The sequence below is a fragment of the Anas acuta genome, chromosome 6 (genome assembly GCF_963932015.1).
Source record: "Anas acuta chromosome 6, bAnaAcu1.1, whole genome shotgun sequence".
NCBI lineage: Eukaryota > Metazoa > Chordata > Aves > Anseriformes > Anatidae > Anas > Anas acuta.
Window position 1 is genome coordinate 12925243 of NC_088984.1, and position 18656 is coordinate 12943898.

General features: G+C 36.0%; 1 long non-coding RNA gene across 4 annotated transcripts in view; it reads right to left on the minus strand.

Moving 5' to 3' along the window:
* Nucleotides 1-4104: 4104 nt before the first annotated feature.
* The window catches only part of LOC137858947 (uncharacterized), a 33681-nt gene continuing 19129 nt past the window's right edge, over nucleotides 4105-18656 (minus strand). For all 4 annotated transcript variants that reach the window (XR_011098088.1, XR_011098090.1, XR_011098089.1 and 1 more), the window contains 3 exons: nucleotides 11493-11540; nucleotides 11171-11232; nucleotides 4105-9625 (listed from right to left, as the gene is read on the minus strand). This is a non-coding gene — a long non-coding RNA (uncharacterized lncRNA). The remainder of the gene's footprint in view (nucleotides 9626-11170; nucleotides 11233-11492; nucleotides 11541-18656) is intronic.

Genomic DNA, 18656 nt, shown 5'->3' on the forward strand with positions numbered 1-18656 from the left:
TATTGTTACTTACCCGATACAGTTCTTCTTTCAGATCTGTGCCAGGAACTAAGGATGCATTTCACTTGCATTTCACAAACAAGAGAAATGTTTCCAACTTACTGTTTATTCATCCAAAAGAGGGCTTCAATAAAGAATGCTGGTAAGTAACAAAAGTTAAAAATTAGAAACAAAAATTATTTCTCAAAGAATACTTTGAGAGTAATAAAATATCTGGAAATACATTTAAAAATAATTTCCCTTGTATATATATTATATTATTATATATAGCATATATTATATGTTTATTATATTATATTATATTATATTATATTATATTATATTTATTATATTATACATATTATTCTACTTCCCCGTATATTATTCTACTTTGTCTAGTCATTTCCAACTCTTTGTTCACCCACCAAACCTAGGCCAATCTAGTGGTGTGCACAACATCCCCAGAAGGCAACTTTAGTCCTTGTGTTCCCACATTGTACTTCGCTTTTATGGGGTGGAAGGTGAGCAGATACCAACTGCTGTCCCAAAGCATGAGCTGGAAGCGGGGGTTGTTCACATTTGGAAAAGGTAATTTGCTGCAGCAGATACAGAAGTGTGGGGTGTTCAGGGCCTCTGTCTTGTCTCCAGGTGTTTCCTTTGCTAACTCTGTCCTTTGTAAGACTGGAGACAACTCCATCATTAATATTGTCTGTTCTAGGAAGCTTGCATTTTTGGTTTCTGTAAGTAGATCCTTTCTTCACCTTGAAGTTTTTTTTTCTCCTTCTGCTTCCTGAACCTAGCTATACAGCAGCAGCAAGCCTGAAGAACATATTGCTGCTGTTCTTGAAAGCTGCAGAGAGTAAGGAGCATGGGAAGACCCTCTGCAGATATTGGTTTGTCACATTTTATTAGATCTGGTTCCTGAAGAGAAAGCCATATTAAAAAAGTGTGGACTGGATTTTACTCTCAAACATAATAATGCTCCTAGTACAAAAGGCCAGTTGTAGATTGGTTTCATTTGTTTTATATCAAAAAACAGCTATGCTTGAATTCAGCTTCTGAGAAAAAAAATAATTTGGACAAAAGTGTGTATCTAGCATAGAAAAATGCAAGCACAACTAAAGTCACAGGGAATTGGCCTCTACTGTAGTTCTTCTTTCCAAGAACTTACTTCACAGTGTCTACTAAAATAAACAACAACAACAACAACAACAACAAAAAAAGGAAGAAAAAAAAGCAGGGATAGATGGGTGCTCCAGTGTACCTTTGCACTTCCTTACACCATTTTTAAGAGTAAAGGATTTTTTTTTAAATGTCTGCTCTTCAGCCAGATCTGTGCTAAGACAATTAATGCAAAGTCTCCCTGCCCCACCTCTACACCCCAAATTTACCCCTTTGAGCCCATGAATTCCAAACTGAAGGCAGGTTAAGTGTGGTCATAGGGGGGACCATATAATCCAAATTCATGCCAATTGTACAGTCTTTGGGAGGGTAATCACTCTCTTGATCAGTGTTTATATAGTTTAGTAGGCTCATAGGTGCTACTGTGGTACAAACTGGGAAAGAGAGGGACATGGGGATCACTGTGTTAGCTGTCACATACTTCTTATTTCTGAGGAGAACTGCAAGGAAAATGACAATTGCCCAAGCTTGCATTAGAGGATTAAGCCAGTGGTGGTTACTGATTTCTACTACTTGTGGATATGGCCAAGCCACTTGGTTCTACTCTAAAGGACATTGTAACTATTGGCAATTTTTTCATGTCAAAATTTCACGTCAAAATGTGATGTTATTCAAAAAAAAAAAAAAAGTGTTAAAAACTGACTGTTAAAAACTGAAAAACATTGTGAGATTTTTTTTTAATTATTTATTTTTTTAAAAAGGTCTGGAAATATTTTTGAAAGATTCGCAAACCCTTTTTCTCAGTTGTGGTCTCTGCTGACCAGCCACACAATAACATCTGGCTACAGACCACCCTCTGATCATTAATTCAGATATAAATTAGACCCATAGCCTATATTGTCAAGGTGTCCCTGTTCTCTAACAGAGCCAAAAGAGCAAATTTAGTGTGATCTCCCCTTTGGGAGGCTTAGCAGATTGCCCCATTGGATTCTTTTAAATGAGTTTTAGCTATGAGACTTCATTATTGTTTGAAAATAACTTGCAAGAGAAGCAGACTTCCTGAAGAAAAAATCATAGATATGCAATTATAATGCAAGTTAATCCTTTCCTTATCATAAAAAATAAAGTGTTTTTGTGAAACAATGTATCCATGTTCAGAAAGCTATTGTGTTTACTAGATGGAAAAATAAATAAATAAATAAAAATTCTCCTGGATAAAAAGCTGTATCTTTAACATAAGATACATAATCAATAACCTTGCAAGGCATTCAGGCTACATATTCACTAAGGAGCTGCTTTAATCAAAGGCATCCACATCTCTTTTCAGATAAATCCCGGTTGTCAACTACACTAAAACAGTATTTTCAGCTCTTGTTTTCATAATGTTAGTCCTACATGACAGTTCTGTGTCATCTGACAACCCTAATCCATCTCAAGGTTAGAATCTATTTTGTATTTCAAATCTCCCAAATCTCTGACCACTTAGTTTAAGTAGGATTAACATAAGCACCAGAAACCACAGAGAAGCAACGAAAGCCAAGATTACACTTTGATCTGCTCATGTAGACATTTGCTGAACTCCAGCAATACAATGAGCAGCAGAGCAGAGCAAAACAGAAAAGCACAAACCTCAGAGTAAGGCATTGTGATGAATGTATATTTGGTAGAAAATAACCAGATACATTGAGTGCTTCATCAAAATGTTTTAGTCAGAAAATTATGCAAAAATTGCCAAAACTGTTCTTATCAGCAAAGCATAAACAAATTTCACTTCAACACAATTGTTAGTCCACTGAAGAGACTAAATCTACTCTGGATTTTTTTTCTGATTATACTGGAATCCATAAAAAATCATTCTTGGTCCTATACATGCGCTACTATGAATCTGAGTGAGAAACATTTGTCTATTTGTAAGCAGAGATTACCTTTAGCAATTAATGTTATTATCAAACTCAATTGACAAAGTTGTGTAATCTGTGTCTACTGCATACCAACATCAGAGGCCCCAGTCCTGCATTTCTGTTGCAGGATTGTTTTAATATTAATTAACAAAATCATTTAATGGCAGTGCTAAAATTATTTTTTCTGTTTCCTGGACTTAGAATTTATTTGAAAGACAGCTTTGATCTGTGCTGATGTGGATACAATGCAAAAGGAAACTATTCCACCAATAACCCAACAAAGTAGACTAAAGTGACCTTTTACTATTTTTGGTGAGAGAAATGTAAAACTATTGGTCACATTTTAATAATCATTTGCTATTTGCACATTTTTTCTTTAGCAATCAGTTTTTCAAATGGAAGCTTACCATTGGAGAAGGAATGCTTATATTAATCTCATATTCAAAATTATGATGTGAGTGTTGCGAGTGTTGCATATATTCTGCATAATCTGAATATAAACTTTTGAAAATCATCTAACAGAGCACTATCTTGTTGCCTGATGCTAGAACACTGAGCATTTTTTTGTTCTGAAAAACTGTGATTTAGCATCCATTATTCTTTTTTTATTCTTTTACACCTTCATAATAATGTCATATTTCTTATTCCATGAACTAGCTAATGTTATTCACTTTTTTGTTTTGTTTTGTTTTGATTTCATTTCATTTCTGCTGCATTAATGTTGAGTGTTCTGGTTTCTGAGTTTCAAATAATATTAATGAGAGAAAACACATTTTTTAAAATAAATGCAGAACCATAAAAATAGAGCAGAAGCTTCTCCTCTCCTCTCCTCTCCTCTCCTCTCCTCTCCTCTCCTCTCCTCTCCTCTCCTCTCCTCTCCTCTCCTCTCCTCTCCTCTCCTCTCCTCTCCTCTCCTCTCCTCTCCTCTCCTCTCCTCTCCTCTCCTCTCCTCTCCTCTCCTCTCCTCTCCTCTCCTCTCCTCTCCTCTCCTCTCCTCTCCTCTCCTCTCCTCTCCTCTCCTCTCCTCTCCTCTCCTCTCCTCTCCTCTCCTCTCCTCTCCTCTCCTCTCCTCTCCTCTCCTCTCCTCTCCTCTCCTCTCCTCTCCTCCTTCCCCCTCTTCTCTTCTTCTTTTTCTCTTCTCCTGTTCTCTCCACCAGCTTTCTGGTTAGTCTTGGGATGGATAGTGGAGTAGAATACTGGCATTAATGATGGTGTGATATATTTAGATAGATAAAGGAACAAAAGAAAAAGGTATAGCAAGAAATAACAAAAACTGACTTCTTTAAGTTGGCATCAGAAGGGACGTGTCTACAGGCAGGTGTCATTCAGCTTTGTTGAGTTTAAATGTCTAAGCATGAGCCAGCTTCGTGTTTATCAATGTGTCCAGCTCATAAATACTCCTTTTAAGAGACAAGCTCTCCCTGTGACCCACAGAATTATGTTAGGTGTAGCTTCAGAAGACTGTGTAGACACTGAGGAAAGGAGCTCCTGGGAATTATTCAGCAAGTCTATTGGATTGCAGTGATTCATGGCCAAAGTGCTAGCTCCTGTTCTCAGCCAGCAGAGGTAGGCAGAAGATACTATCTGTAGTATTAGTGAACAGTGGGAGCATTTAAAGCACTTCTGAAGGGGCCTTAAGTCACTGGCAGTTCTTCAAAGCCAAGTAGGGAGTGGGGCTGTGAAGGCAGCTTAATCCCTTTGGCAGCCAGTTCCCATCTGTCTCTCTTCAGGTATGATGGACCACCTGCAATCAGGTCACCTGGCAAGGACTTATCTGGGGCACAACAAAGCATGAAGGATGCATCATCTCTGAGTGCTTCCAGAAACATCTATGTGATACACCATTGCCAATGGCCTGGCTACCACTGGCGCAGCTAATGGTATTTGGAGGTACAGACTCTCCCCTTAGGTTAGTCTTTTGAATCCTGAGCTAAGTTGCACATTATGGGACACCAATCTTGTCCTTTTCTGATATTTCAGTCTTCTGTATTGCTGCAGAGTCACAATTAATTCTGCTTTAGAGGCCAGTGTCATCCACCCTCTGCAACAGAACTGAATCTATCTGCTGCACCTTGGGACTCAGTACCCACACACTGGTCACCAGTCCTGTGGAGTTTTTGCACTAACTTCAATAAAGCGGTTCATTATTTTGATTGTTTTAATAACATTGGGAATGCTTATAAAGAGGACAAGGTAGGAAACTGTGAGGGATGATGGGATTCTGAAATACAATAAAATGGGATTATTTTTCTTAATAAAAAGGGCTTTTCTGGGTCTTGTGACTCCAAAGCAGTCAGCTAGCCTTTCACTACTGTATATCCACTTTTTCTGCATATCTACTTTTTTTTTCTTTTTTAGCTCATATGTAGTGAAATGCTCAACTACGTTTCCCTGTATCTTTTCCTCTCCAAAACCGAGTCCCATAATATGACGTCATAAGAAAATCACCTTTGCTCTGTAGCTCTTAGCAGATTTCTATAAGCAAAGGATAGATAACTCAAATCTATTCGAATTTAGGAACTACTGTGCATTACAACAAGCAACACTTTTTCCTAACATCATGTCAAAAACAAACCGTAATTATTTTTACTACAGATTATAGGTCTTTCAAAAAAAAATCAGAATACTCAAATTTGGGTCCGTCAATAATTCCCTTTCACCCTAACAGCTGTTTTTAAATTGACCTTTTGTCAGTCAGGATAATTCTGAATATTTTAAAGGTGAAGTAGCATCTGCTCAAGTCTGTTAGAGTTGTTTTACTTTGTGCATGATAGGAATTCAAATGTAGGTTTTTCACACCAGGAAGACATATCCTAGCCACCAGGTTATCGCCTTTCTCAGGCTATCCTACTAGAGAATTTCTCTCTGTATAACTAATTAAATACTAGAAGGAGAAAAACAGAGACGGATGGTAGTCTCATGATCTTTCATGTAATTAACATTTGGGGGAGGGGAGACAGGGGTGTTGTTATTCATTAAATTTTAATGAATAACATTCGAAATAATATAGGTCCAAATTCTGCTCTCATTTACTCTGGTGTAGAGCCAGACTAATAAGATAAAATAGCTTATGCCAGTATAACACTTAATGTCACTGTGAGAAGGATAAAGCTCATAGAATTGTTTGGAGTAAAAGAGATAATTGTCCAAAAATAGCCAGGAGGGAAATATTTTCTGTGCCTGTTTTCATTCTTTTTAGTGTATGCTGTTCATACATTAATCTGCGTGGGTTTTTTTTGCAAATCAATATGTCTGAATCTCCCAATAAAACTGCTTTTGCAGCTATTCTACTAATTTAGTAAGACAAAGTGCATTCTACAAATTCTCTTTTCTTCTACACAGAGAGGAAAGAAAATAGAGTAAATAACATCTGATTTGAATGGAAACCATTTACCTATGGATGATGTCCGAAACAGAGGCTTGAACAAAGACAAGTTCACATCACCAACCTGTAAGACCAGTAGACTTCTTAGCTAGTCAAAGATTTCTCAACACGGCAAAACAAATAGGAACCTGACTCAGGTTCTGTGAATCACCATTTGAAGAAAGCTGTAGAGGTCCACTGACTCTCCAAGAACCTTTTTTTCCTAGCTGGGACTTAGACTTCTTAATCTAAAAGTTAGGAAGTGTGAACATCCTATTTTCTGTCAGCTTTGTATATCCAGCCTTCAGGTTGTAATCAATTTTTCTTTCTTTCATTCTATTTTCACTGCTCTGCTGCAACTACAGAAGCACCAACCTGGAATGCATCCAATAGCCATTTCTTCTCATGGATAGCAAAAACTGACCCAGAGCCAACAGGATAATGGAGCAATAGCAACTTGAAAACAGAACCTTTTCTGTACAGGCTTTGATAAGCCTCTTTTTCTCTGCCTTTCAGGCCAGTGAGAATGTTGCTAGAACAATATCTACTGCTTGGACCAACCATCTCTGTCATAGTACCTCTTGTGTATGACTCCTTTTCCCATTTCATATAGGAAAAATCTCCCCATGCTCACTTTCAAAGCCTATCCTTGGTGTTCCTTTATTATTTTTCCACATTAATAATATATGAAGTTATTGATGCTCTGCACTTACATGCTTCCATTAATGCTGACCTTGACATCCACAAAATATTTTCTTCTTTGCTTAGAAGTTCTCCAGGTCAATCCAGTATCTTCAAATGGGGCATATACAGTCTTTATAAACTATTACTTTTCCTCCAAAGCTGTACCTATCCTTGAAACTCAGTTACCGTTAACTAAGGATCTGTTTAATTGTGACTTAGCATAATAGTTTTGCCATGACATTCAGCTATTGCCTTCCCATTGACATTTACCTTGTGTGTATGTAAGGGGCATACAGCAATTTTTTCTTACTTGTAAAAGAAATTTTTTAAAAGGACCTGGAACACAGGTTGATCAAATTTGGGGCATTTTTTCCTTCTCTATAGTCTTAAGGAAGCTATGGGTAATAAAGAAAATTAAGAAACAAGCTTTTTTGTTTGTTTTACACAACAGCTTTCTGCTGTTGTGGTGCCTAGGAGAATCTCTATCTGTATGCTCCAAAGGTTGTCCAAGAAAATAACCCTGTGGGACTGGACACAACTCAAAAGTACTCTGAAGACAGCAGCAAGTTTCTTCTTGATTTCTCTGAAGCAAATTTCCATATATAGAGAGAAAGTAGATTTTTTAATTTGTTCTCAAGTAGCTGGGCTGGAAATACAGAGAGGACAGACAAAACCAATTAAGTGTCCTGAGGAAGATTCATGGTGTCTAGGTTCTTTCTACCGATTATAACACTGGCAGTTCCAAAGAGGTGTCAATTTTCTGTGCCAAAGTACAGGACAAAAACTAGAAATCTCTTTTGAATTCATGAGAAGAAAAACTATTTATTTGTGATTCATTATGAAAATATACCTTAAATGGGTATAAAAGTAACCAGTATTGTGTTGCATATAAAATAGCCTTATGAACACCACTTACATTGAAATGCTTATAGTTCACGTTTTATATGTGGGATAAGCCCTGGGTTGGAACTGTGTTTATTAGTTAAGGGCTTGCTTTGATATATCAAGGTTTCTCCCATTCCTCCCGATCATCCTTTCCTTTGAAAGTTCAATACCCGACTGAAATGAGAATTTCCATCCACTGCATCAAACAAGCAATGATCTATTCTGAAAGGTTCTGTATTTAATGGCACCACATGTAATGGGAGCAGCGAGAGGAGGGGAAAGTTTTTTCTAATCTCCCTGGTCAGCTCATTCGGCGTAATAATATTAAACCTACTGAATTACAAATGGCAGAATAAACCTAACCTTGGTGATTCTCCAGTGAGTAGAATTCAAGTCCAGGTAATAAATGAATTGTATATTAAAGAGAGAATGAGAAGCCCAGAGGGAAGGGCAATGCTCCCAGTAAGGCCAAATACTTGCATCTCATCCATCACTATAGACCTTCACTATAACAACTTTGAACCATAGGAGGAGACAAGAAAATATAAATGTTAACACACTTTTTGTACATAGTGATAATTACAGGTGATTACCTTTGTCAATACTAGCTCCTGAATTCAGATGCTTTTGTGTCATTCTGACTTCTGCTGTGATTGCCATTAATTCATGCATTTTAGCAAGCCGTATGTAATAAGAGTTCCTGAAAAGTTAATACTTTTTTTTTTTCTTGTTTTCCTGGTAATTCTCAGAATGTAAAAGCAAACCCTTTAATAGCTTTAATTTACATGGTAAATCACTGGGCAGGCACTTAATAAACTGGGGTGTATTTGAAGCAAGTAAAGATCTATCTTGAATTTACAGTCATGACCTTCAGCTGTCTTTGAATCTTTTTACAAGTTTGACAAATGTACTGGGGAGACAAATCATGGCCATCTTGGCTACTCTACAACAATAGAATTCAGGTAAGCCTCCTTAAGAACATGACAAATGCTATCAGGGACAACCTTATGCTTTAGAATTTGTTTACAGTAGAGCTACAAAGCAAGTCTAAAATTCACCACCTTCTTTCTAAAGGGAAGGTGCTTTTTTGATCTTGTCTTTTGTACTATAACAATACATGGACACAGATATATTCTCTTTCTCTCTGTATCTGTAGACACAGTAGTGGTGAGGTCCCAGCTGGACCGCTGTGCATACTTTTGGTCCTTGTAGCTCACAGTAGAACTGAAGAAACTGGGGAGAATTGAGCAGACAGCAACCACAGCAGTGGGACACAGACAATATGATCAACATGGAGAGGTTAGTGATACTGGGTTTGATTAGCCTAGCAAAGGGAAAGCTGAGAGGCAACTCACAGAAATCTGTTACTGCTTAAAGGGTGGTTACAAGCCTGAGGGAGACAAATGGTGCTAAGTTGCATCAGACAGTGTAACAAGGGGCAACAGCCAAAGTGCAGCTTGCAATCTTCAGGCTGGACATTCAGAAAAACAAAACAAAACAAAACAACAAACTTCTCTTAGAAAACCACTGCCACACTGCAACAGGTTGTCCAGACAAACTGTGAAATCTCCATTCTTGGACATTTTCAAAACTAGGTGTGGACAAAACAATGCTTCAGTGTTGGCACTATTTCCACTTCAAGGAAGCTGGACTAGATGACCTCCAAATGTGTACCTGGATGATCTTCTACCTACAGGCAGAAGTTAAAAGAACAGACAAATCCATGAAAACATTAGACCTGCTGGTTAACGTATTTCAGGAAGACATTCAAATACGGTGTTGATGAGAACAGGGCAGAAAAGGAAATTACACCCTCTTTGTGACTGTCAAATCTAAATGTTACATAACACAGACAAAAAAAATATAAATAAATAAATAAATAAATACAAAATAAATACAACATTAAAATTTAAAATAAATAAATAAATAAATAAATAAAATAATAAAATAAAAATAGTAGGTGCAACCAACATCCCTCGAACTTCATACAACTTGATCATGGACAAGTGTTAGCATTTGTTTCTGAAAATTCTGTTGACTTGATAGCTCTGTGGGTTAAATTGTATGCAAACCTAATGTGAAACCCTTGTTTTACCTTTTGGTTAAACAATAAGAGAATACACATACATACCAAATGCCTGATCCAGGATAGCCGAGTCTGAAAAAGTACTATTTTATGCAGAATACTTGACAAAAACTTTGATCTAAAAATTCACTAATTTTTATGATAGTGGATGACATTTCTTTTATTATTATCCCTAAATCCATGAAGCATTGTTATATAAACAGCATTTCAGAAGATTAATAGGTGGGCACAACCCTGACTAGTATACCCAGCAATTAAAGGTTTTTACATCCTGACCTGGCAAGATCTCTCCCAAAGAAGTATGCTAAAATAAGAAAACAATTATCTCAAGCTTCTCTGAACAGTCAAGTTTTTGCTGATATCAAAGAACTTGTCTATGTTTGTTTAAACTCTCTCCTCAAGTTTTTGCCACTGACTTCATAATGATTTCACATGAGAAAAGTCATTAAATCTTCTGCATTGTGATTTCCAGTTTCAACTGTTAATGTTGTTATGGTTCTTCCCTAAGATCTGATGCTTTGGTATTGCATTAGCACCTACAGGCTTCAAGTAAAGCCAAGTCCTGCCTTGGTTCAATGATACCTATTGTTGGCCATCTCTTCTCCAGAGATGTCGTAATTACATAAGACAATTAGACTATAGGGGGGAAAACACAGGTTCAAGAGTATGAGATCTGATCATTGTCATAATGGGTCATAAAGCTAGCCATGATCTTATTCATTAGACTTCATCCATTGTGTAAAAACATCTATAAATAAATAAATAAAGTAAAATGAGTGATTATAAAAGTTAGAAGTTTAAAGCCACAGGGAGGCAAAAGAAAAAAAATAAAATAAAAAAATAAAGACACCAGTCAGGTCAACAATGTCTGTAAGAGTATTTACTCATTGAAGGGAAGTAGGTTGTTAACTGCTGTTTCAAATTCTACAGTGTTCTTAAAGCAAAGTAATGTTCTTTACTTCATTCTTCTAACTTGGTATGTTACTTTTTTGTTTGTTTAATGACACCAGACATATACTTAAGAAAACTGCACACTGAGGATCTGATTTATTGCCTAGGATTCTATTTGCATGAAAAAAAAAAAAAAAAAAAAAAAAAAAAACAAAAAAAAAAACCACAACACTAAAGCAGAATTTGACAGGTACTTACCAATTCAGCTCCTAGGGGGTGCATTTTCAGCCAATTGTGTGGGGAATTAGGCATGCAGCTACCTACAATTTATTTATTTAAATCTGTGAGCATTTAGTGGTTCTCCTCAGGAAATAAAATCACTGGCTGGATTACTTTGCAAACACAATTTTGTCATCTTGACCCACCCAAAGCTCTGCCATTTCATTCAATGATATCCTGATAACTTCAATTAACTTAATTTTTGTATCGTTTCTGCAATTTTGAAGCCACCGACAAAACTTATTCCATATTGCCAGTGGCTACCCCAACCAGCCCGAGTTTACTATCAAAAGAATGATACCTGTCTGTTCCTCTGTGTGTCATCTTGGAATTAGGTCCAGACGTTCACCTAGAACAAGGTTTTCAAAAAAAAATCTTGCACATTACTAAGAGAAATATACAAACTCAGAGGATTCTGAGTAATCATTCTACTGATCATGACACTTCATTTTTTGCATGTTATAATAAGGGATATAAATGTATTTCATTCAGAAATCAGCTACAAGGACTAGGTAATTGACTTAAAACGGCTATGGTGTCTGCCCACTAGTTGGCAGAAACAGAAACAATGTTGATAAGAAGAGGAATAATTATTTCATACTTGCAGTAACAGTTGTGCATTTGCATAAACATGAGTTCAATGCTATGAAAGTGCCTCTGGGTCAGAGTTTTAGGCGGATGATTCCTGCTTGTTGTCTATGTCACTTGAGATTTTAAATTGTTGTTCAGCAGCACAGGGAACAGCTGCTTGGCAGGTCAGGCTTTTAAAATAATCTTTGGACATTAGTTGGCAAAGAGACATGCTGATAGATAGAAGTGTTATATACAGAGAAGAAAAAGAAGTGGAAAATCCTAAGGATGCCAGCTGAGATGGAGAGTCTAACCTAATATATCCCAATGTATGAGAAAGGTAGCTTTCTTCATTAGAAAACAGTCTGAGCAATGAATAAAGCATATATTCATACAGAGTACACCAGTGTGAAAAACCATGGAACAAAGCTGCATGGATAATTTAGAAGGAATGTGTACAAGTAGATAGGGCATCAAAGTAAGTCAAGAGATATTGGTTCTAGGTTCAGACCCAGACCCCAGTCATGAATAACACTTTGGATAAATTAAATCTGGTTATGTCTTTGCTTCCTCTCTCATCTTGTCTGCCTTTTCTATCTAAACACTAAACTTTTTAAAGTGTGGACAGTCTCTTCCATGCTCACACAGTGCATGGAGAAATAACAGCCCCGTGCTCAGCCGAAACTTCTAGACTGCACCATAAGAGAACTGATTGGTGGTAATGAGATCAATGGAGTGCTGTAAACACTGGCTTTTAAAGATATACAAGCTGCGCTGGAGCTGTGAGATTTCTCACACACACATTGAATCTTTTACTGTTCTGCCAGTTTAAAACGCTGCCATATAGACTGGGCAAGAAAAGATTGGATAGCTAGCAGGTAGGGAGGATGACTTCTCCAGCATCAAAGCACATTAGGAAAATCTTACCAACCTGGAGCTCTAAAGCAATAACTAAGTAAATTTACTCCTTGCAGATGGAATATATTGATGATAGAAACCTTCTTTTTGAGATTTTTTTTTGGTACATTATTCAGCTCTATAATAATAGGAACAAATAATATTGGTAATAATTCTTGTTTTAATATTAGCATGTTGATCATATTATGTTTCTTTTTTTTTTTTTTTTTTTTTCAGTCCAGTGTAGATCAGAATGTCCATGATTTTTTCATCTGAAAGTAAACTTTTATTTTGGGGAAGGTGTAGTGGTTTTACTTGGGTGGGCAGCCTTCTGGTCTCCATGTTACCTGTACGAGTTGCAGTCACCAGTGAATTTCTTCTGAAGTGGTATTACCGGACCTTTTTTTTCTATTGAAAAAGGAGAAAGATACTTTTCTGATAGGATTTGAGAGCAAGAAATTATCCTTTATTATTTCTAATTTGGATAGCTTTTTTAAAAGACTATTTGTTCAGAAGTTTTTCTCAGTAATATAAAATTGTGAAAGTGAAAGGTACTTTTTTTATTTAATGTACTCAAGAATCTCCTGTCTTGCTAGAAAGAAGTATGATGTCACCTGTCTGGAGACAAACAGGCTTAACATATTAAAGTGTTTTTTACAGTAGCCTGCAGATATGTTGCACTACTCATTTTTGAGTCTTGTGTTTATTGTGGTGGAGCATTTATTCATTTGTGCATGAGCTAATGCATTTGCAAATGCTAGCAAAAGTATTTCACATTATCCATGTCCTTTTTTCTCTGTACTGCAGAGAAATACTGAGTACTGTATTCGTAGTACTACACAAACTTCTATGTGCCATGCACACATAGAGCCTTCCTTTTCGAACTGTGCTCAATTTTTTCCACTGCCTCCATCCTAAGGGATGGTTTTGAGCCAGGAGGTGGTATAACAGATTTCAATCTACGTGTCAAGGGATGGCAAGTACGTTTGTGTTATTAAACTAACAGCAAACCAAGTAGGGCAGCTAGCTGTTGACTTCACACCTCAGCTCTTCTCTATGTGAAGTGTCTAAACTGGGTCTTTCTCTCTTCCACTCTGTCTCCCTTCTATCTCTTATCTTCAACAACATTTCTGGGAACTAACTGGTTGATGGCTTTCTGTACCCTTTTCAAACTTTTCATTGGAACATATCATTTGATTTAAAACTTACAAGAAGAGAATTAATAAAATTCATAACACAGACTTCCTAAACTTTTTTTCCTTTCCTAAAATACAAAGGAAAGGATCAAAAACATATATATAGGGTGGTATGAAACGATGCAAGAAAATTAGTTTGGGACTGAAAGAGATATGTCAGATATATTAATGTAATCTGTTCTTAGAAGCCTCAAAGAAAATTTCATAGATGCCTTTAGTATACTTGTGTATTTACAGGTTTTTGATTTGTATTTTTCCCCCCTAATAAATTATCCTTGCTGTAAATTAAGCAGGTTTCTTATGTCCTTCCATACTATTTTCATCACACTGGAAACTACAGTATATTAAAACTCAGATACAGCAATTGCCTGCTCACACCTATGAACAAGTTACCCATTCCCAGTTGTATATAGGAACTCCATATATAATGGAGTTTTTGACTCATACCTATCTTTAACCTCATCTAGCAATATGGAGAAAGAGGAAAAGAATAACATACTCCAGTTTTGCTATTAATAAATAAATTCTTCACTTTTTGAAGTCTTGATTTTGCAGTGCAACCACGTTGTCACGAAACATTTGTTTAGAGGTATTTAGGTATTTTTCATTGGACCAAGAGATACAAACGTAAAAAGACCAGTTTTGAAGAAGACAAGCTCACGGAAGGAGTCTGTTTTGAATACTCTAACCTCTGCTAAGATTCAGAGATCAGAACGCATGATGTTTGTTTTGGTTTTACTTTCAGTCACACTGAATAGATTTTATTTTTTTTTAATTGCTTGATGACTCCATTGTTCACATAAGTAGTGTGTGTGAGGCAAACACTTAGGAATTTGCTTTGAAAATTCATACCAGATATAGACTTTCTGCTAACTTTTCTTCTGGTCTAACATTGCATTCATTTAACAGCTCTAAAGAAAAAAGGAAAACACCAGTAATGTCTTTTGCTGGATTAATGACAAATTGACTAATGTGCTCTACCCACTTTGTGCCATTCAAATTACTTTGAATAGCTTTAAATATGGTTTTAATAGCATTATTGAAATGCTGTTGAACAACCTGTATGCACCAGCAAATCTGTCCTTTCAAGTATAATAGATTGTATAGGCTCATTTCATGTTTCTTATATCCAAATGAGATTAACACATAGTTTTGTTTAACTGTAAAATGAACATAAGGTTCAGCTCTGTAGCTGTTATTGAGAAAAAGCTGTTTCCACATTTTCTGTTCAAGTTAGAACTGCAGAAGCCAGACCAGAAGAAAACATAAATCATAAATAAATTCACTTTTTGCACTTCAGAATTCTGCTGATCCACACTTGTTGACCCTTGCTTTACAAGAAAGCAATAAAATTACCCAGTATCACAGAAAGATGATGGGATGGACATTCTTCTGTGAGATGCTTTCTGTATGATCCATGATCTGTATCTGGGTGTAAATGCAAGTTACCATAAAGTAAACTAGGCAATGAATTTACACGCTTTATTTCAAAAGCTACAACACTGCCTAACTCATCCTGAAGTCTTCTTTAGCTCTGCAGAACTGATTGTGAGTAGTTTTATATATTAACCACATTCTTTCCACACTGATGTGTGCACAATTAGCAGCCTTTATGAATACACATTTTAATGTATATTAAAGAGTTCATAAAAATGCTTAGTCTGATGCATTCAGTGATTCAGTGTGTTGTTTGTTTTTTTTTTAATTCTCTCTTTCTCAAAAAAAAAAAAAAAAAAAAAAAAAAAGTACTTTTCTATGAGTAGGAAAAGTCTGACAAGCTGAAATGCTTCATATCCCAGTCTGTCATTTAAGTTATGCAGGAATTACTAGAAATGAATTTCTGGTACTTTAACAGAACTCAAGTATTTCATAAGCCATAACAACACAATGGATTTGGTGATCACTTCAGAATAATCATGACACTGCTTCTCTTTTTGTAGCTTTAAAAAAAAAAAAAAGACATTCAGATTTTTTTTCTCTATTTTAAACAGTTTGTGAAGACCAAATTCTCTCTACCCACAAGTGCTGCTTAACTGCATGTCAAACTGAGAAGTGTTTCTTCATTTCTCATTAGCTTCTTTGTCTAGCTCAGTTGAGTACGAAGGTAATTAAAAAAAATAGTAATAACAAACCATATACCTCGTTCTTTTTTAGGAAGAATGTTCAATTAGGAACGTATGAACTATTCCATTCTATTCTCTAGAGATATTATACATAAAGTGATTACATGTTTATGCTCCAGATTTGCTCACTGTTTCTTATAATATATATCTGCAGAAGAGACATGCCTGAAGTCTTAGACGAGATACAAATTATCAGAAAAAAAAAAAAAAAAAAAATTAGAATTTAGCTTTCAAGTCACCATCAATATTTTTAATTGATTTGTTTGAATTTTTTCCCATATATTACTAGAAAATCATGAAGTTATATGAAATTATATTCATGATTGTAATTCTAGTGTCAAGTTAAAGGGAAAATCTTTATAATTATAGTGAAAATGTGGTGGAACTCCAACAAGCTGAAGATTTTAAAAATTGGTTAATCAGTGATATGCAAGATGCTATTACCGACATTACCCTTCTAAGGGCTATATCCCAAATTCTAACATATGCTAATAATAGTTGTCTCTGTAAGACTTTGCAACTAAAATTAAAATTTCTTTAGTTATCAATTTTCTAAAACTACCCTGAAATGCAAGAAAACTTCTATATTTGTTCTTACTTTAAATCTTGATCCTGACTATGACAGGAGTAATTCAAATGTCCTTGGTCTTTGGAGATGCTGAACTCTGGACAGGAACCTTCATAGTTCTGGCTTATATTCATATGCCATAACAATTATGATTTGGTATCCTTTTTACAGATCACTTTTTACTGCTTCTTGATATCTATGTTGTTAGCTTTTCTTGATGAAGGATATGTGCTTCAGAAGAACTGTTCTGCAGTTTGGTGATTAATCTTTCTCAAAAAAGATAGGGTGTGGCCTTCAAACCTCTTGAATACTATTGAACAAGTGATGGTGATTCCCATCATTTGTCCAGGTTTCATGAAAGCAAACTTATCAATGGTTCACTTGAACAACCCCTGGGAAATCTCTCATTCTCAAGGCTCAGAATAGGCAGCTAAGCAATTCATGCATGGCTACCATAAAATAAGATTGAACAAGGATAGCGTTAGGGTTTTAGAACATTATTATATGAGCAGGACATCAATCATTATTCTTGAAACTATCTGTCATATCCCTCAAACTGGGATTTTGATAGCTTTGAATGTACCTGCTAGTACTGGCTCATCATCTTGGTAACCTGATATATTTTACCATATGATGCACTCTATCTTTTCTGACTAACTTTAGAGTTAAAATGCAGTATGACGACACTGAAAGACAGAACAATGGCTAAGCCCTGATCATGTATCTTGCTAAAACAAAGGATTCATACTGCTAAATTGGTAGCAGCTCTGCAGCTGAACACATGTAGCTGTACTAGGAGCATGGTCAGTTGAATAAGCTAAAATAGTACCATAAAGAGAACAAAATAAAACACTGCAATTTCAGTGATCTTCTGCTGGTCAGGATCATAGATTCTTCTGCTTTAACATTACCCTGCTACACTGAATTTTCACTGAATGCAAATACATCCCAGCCTTAGAGAAACATGAAATGAGTGAATGAGAGTTTTTAACAGTAGATGGCATCTCTGTTAATTCAGAACTACATTAATTCCACCACTCTGGGTGACACCGCACTGCTGTGCTCTCAGTCTCATGGCTGAAATACAGACCAGCCTTTGACCACGTATATATACAAAAGGTTTTCCAGCATCTTTTCCTCTTTATCTCTGTGTGTGTGTGTGAGAGAGAGAGAGAGAGAAAGAGAAAGAGAGAAAGTTTGAAAATCTTGGTAAAATTTGCATGTGAATAATGTTGTTAAAAAGGAATTACAAAACAGTCAGTATGGTTTCAAATTGTAAGGTAAAGAAATGTAGAACATAGGCCCAGAACGGCTCTCATAAATTGTTCAGTTATCTTCTCTCACTCAATATAGCTACCCTAGCTCTACCTAGAGTGAAATCTTTTTTTTTTTTTTTCTTTTTCTTTCTATGTGATACGTAATTGAGAAGCTTTACTTACAATTAAAAATTATTAAATTGTTGCCATACTGTATTCTGGCAATAGCTACTTACACAGTCATGGAGAACATAAATACTCCATAACAGAGAATGGACCTCAAGTGATTCAATTCAATACAGCCCTACTAATCTCAAGCAAGCTTGGCACTGGTTAAGGAACTGATCCATAATTTATCATTCAAAGTATGTAGGCCTTGGTAATCATCTAGATGGAAAGCACTATTTAATATAAAATCCTATGAATCTATTATCTATTATTTGCCAGACACTGAATGAAGTTCAAACCGAAAAAAATGTGTTTGACAAAAGAAAGTGAGATGAAAGTTTGTGGGGAGAGGAAAGCAGACTATTGGAAAGGCCAGAGGGAGGTAACAATGGGTTTTATTAAAATTACACTACGTTGTGAATGCTGGTCAAAACCAGTGTGGTGATTCGTTAAGTGCTGACAATTTTCTGATAATACCAAAGTTGTTTGCACTTTGGTAGAAATATTGGGAGTTGAACTGTTTTCCCACTGCCTTTAGGAAGACTATCTACCACAACACCAAAACTACAAGCTGGGAATAAGAAACCCCACCCTACTCCCATTTCATACAGAAAGGACTGTGTCCTCTGGTGGGTTTACCAGAAGCTATCACCATTGCTATTTCCACATTACAGGATGAAGGGACAG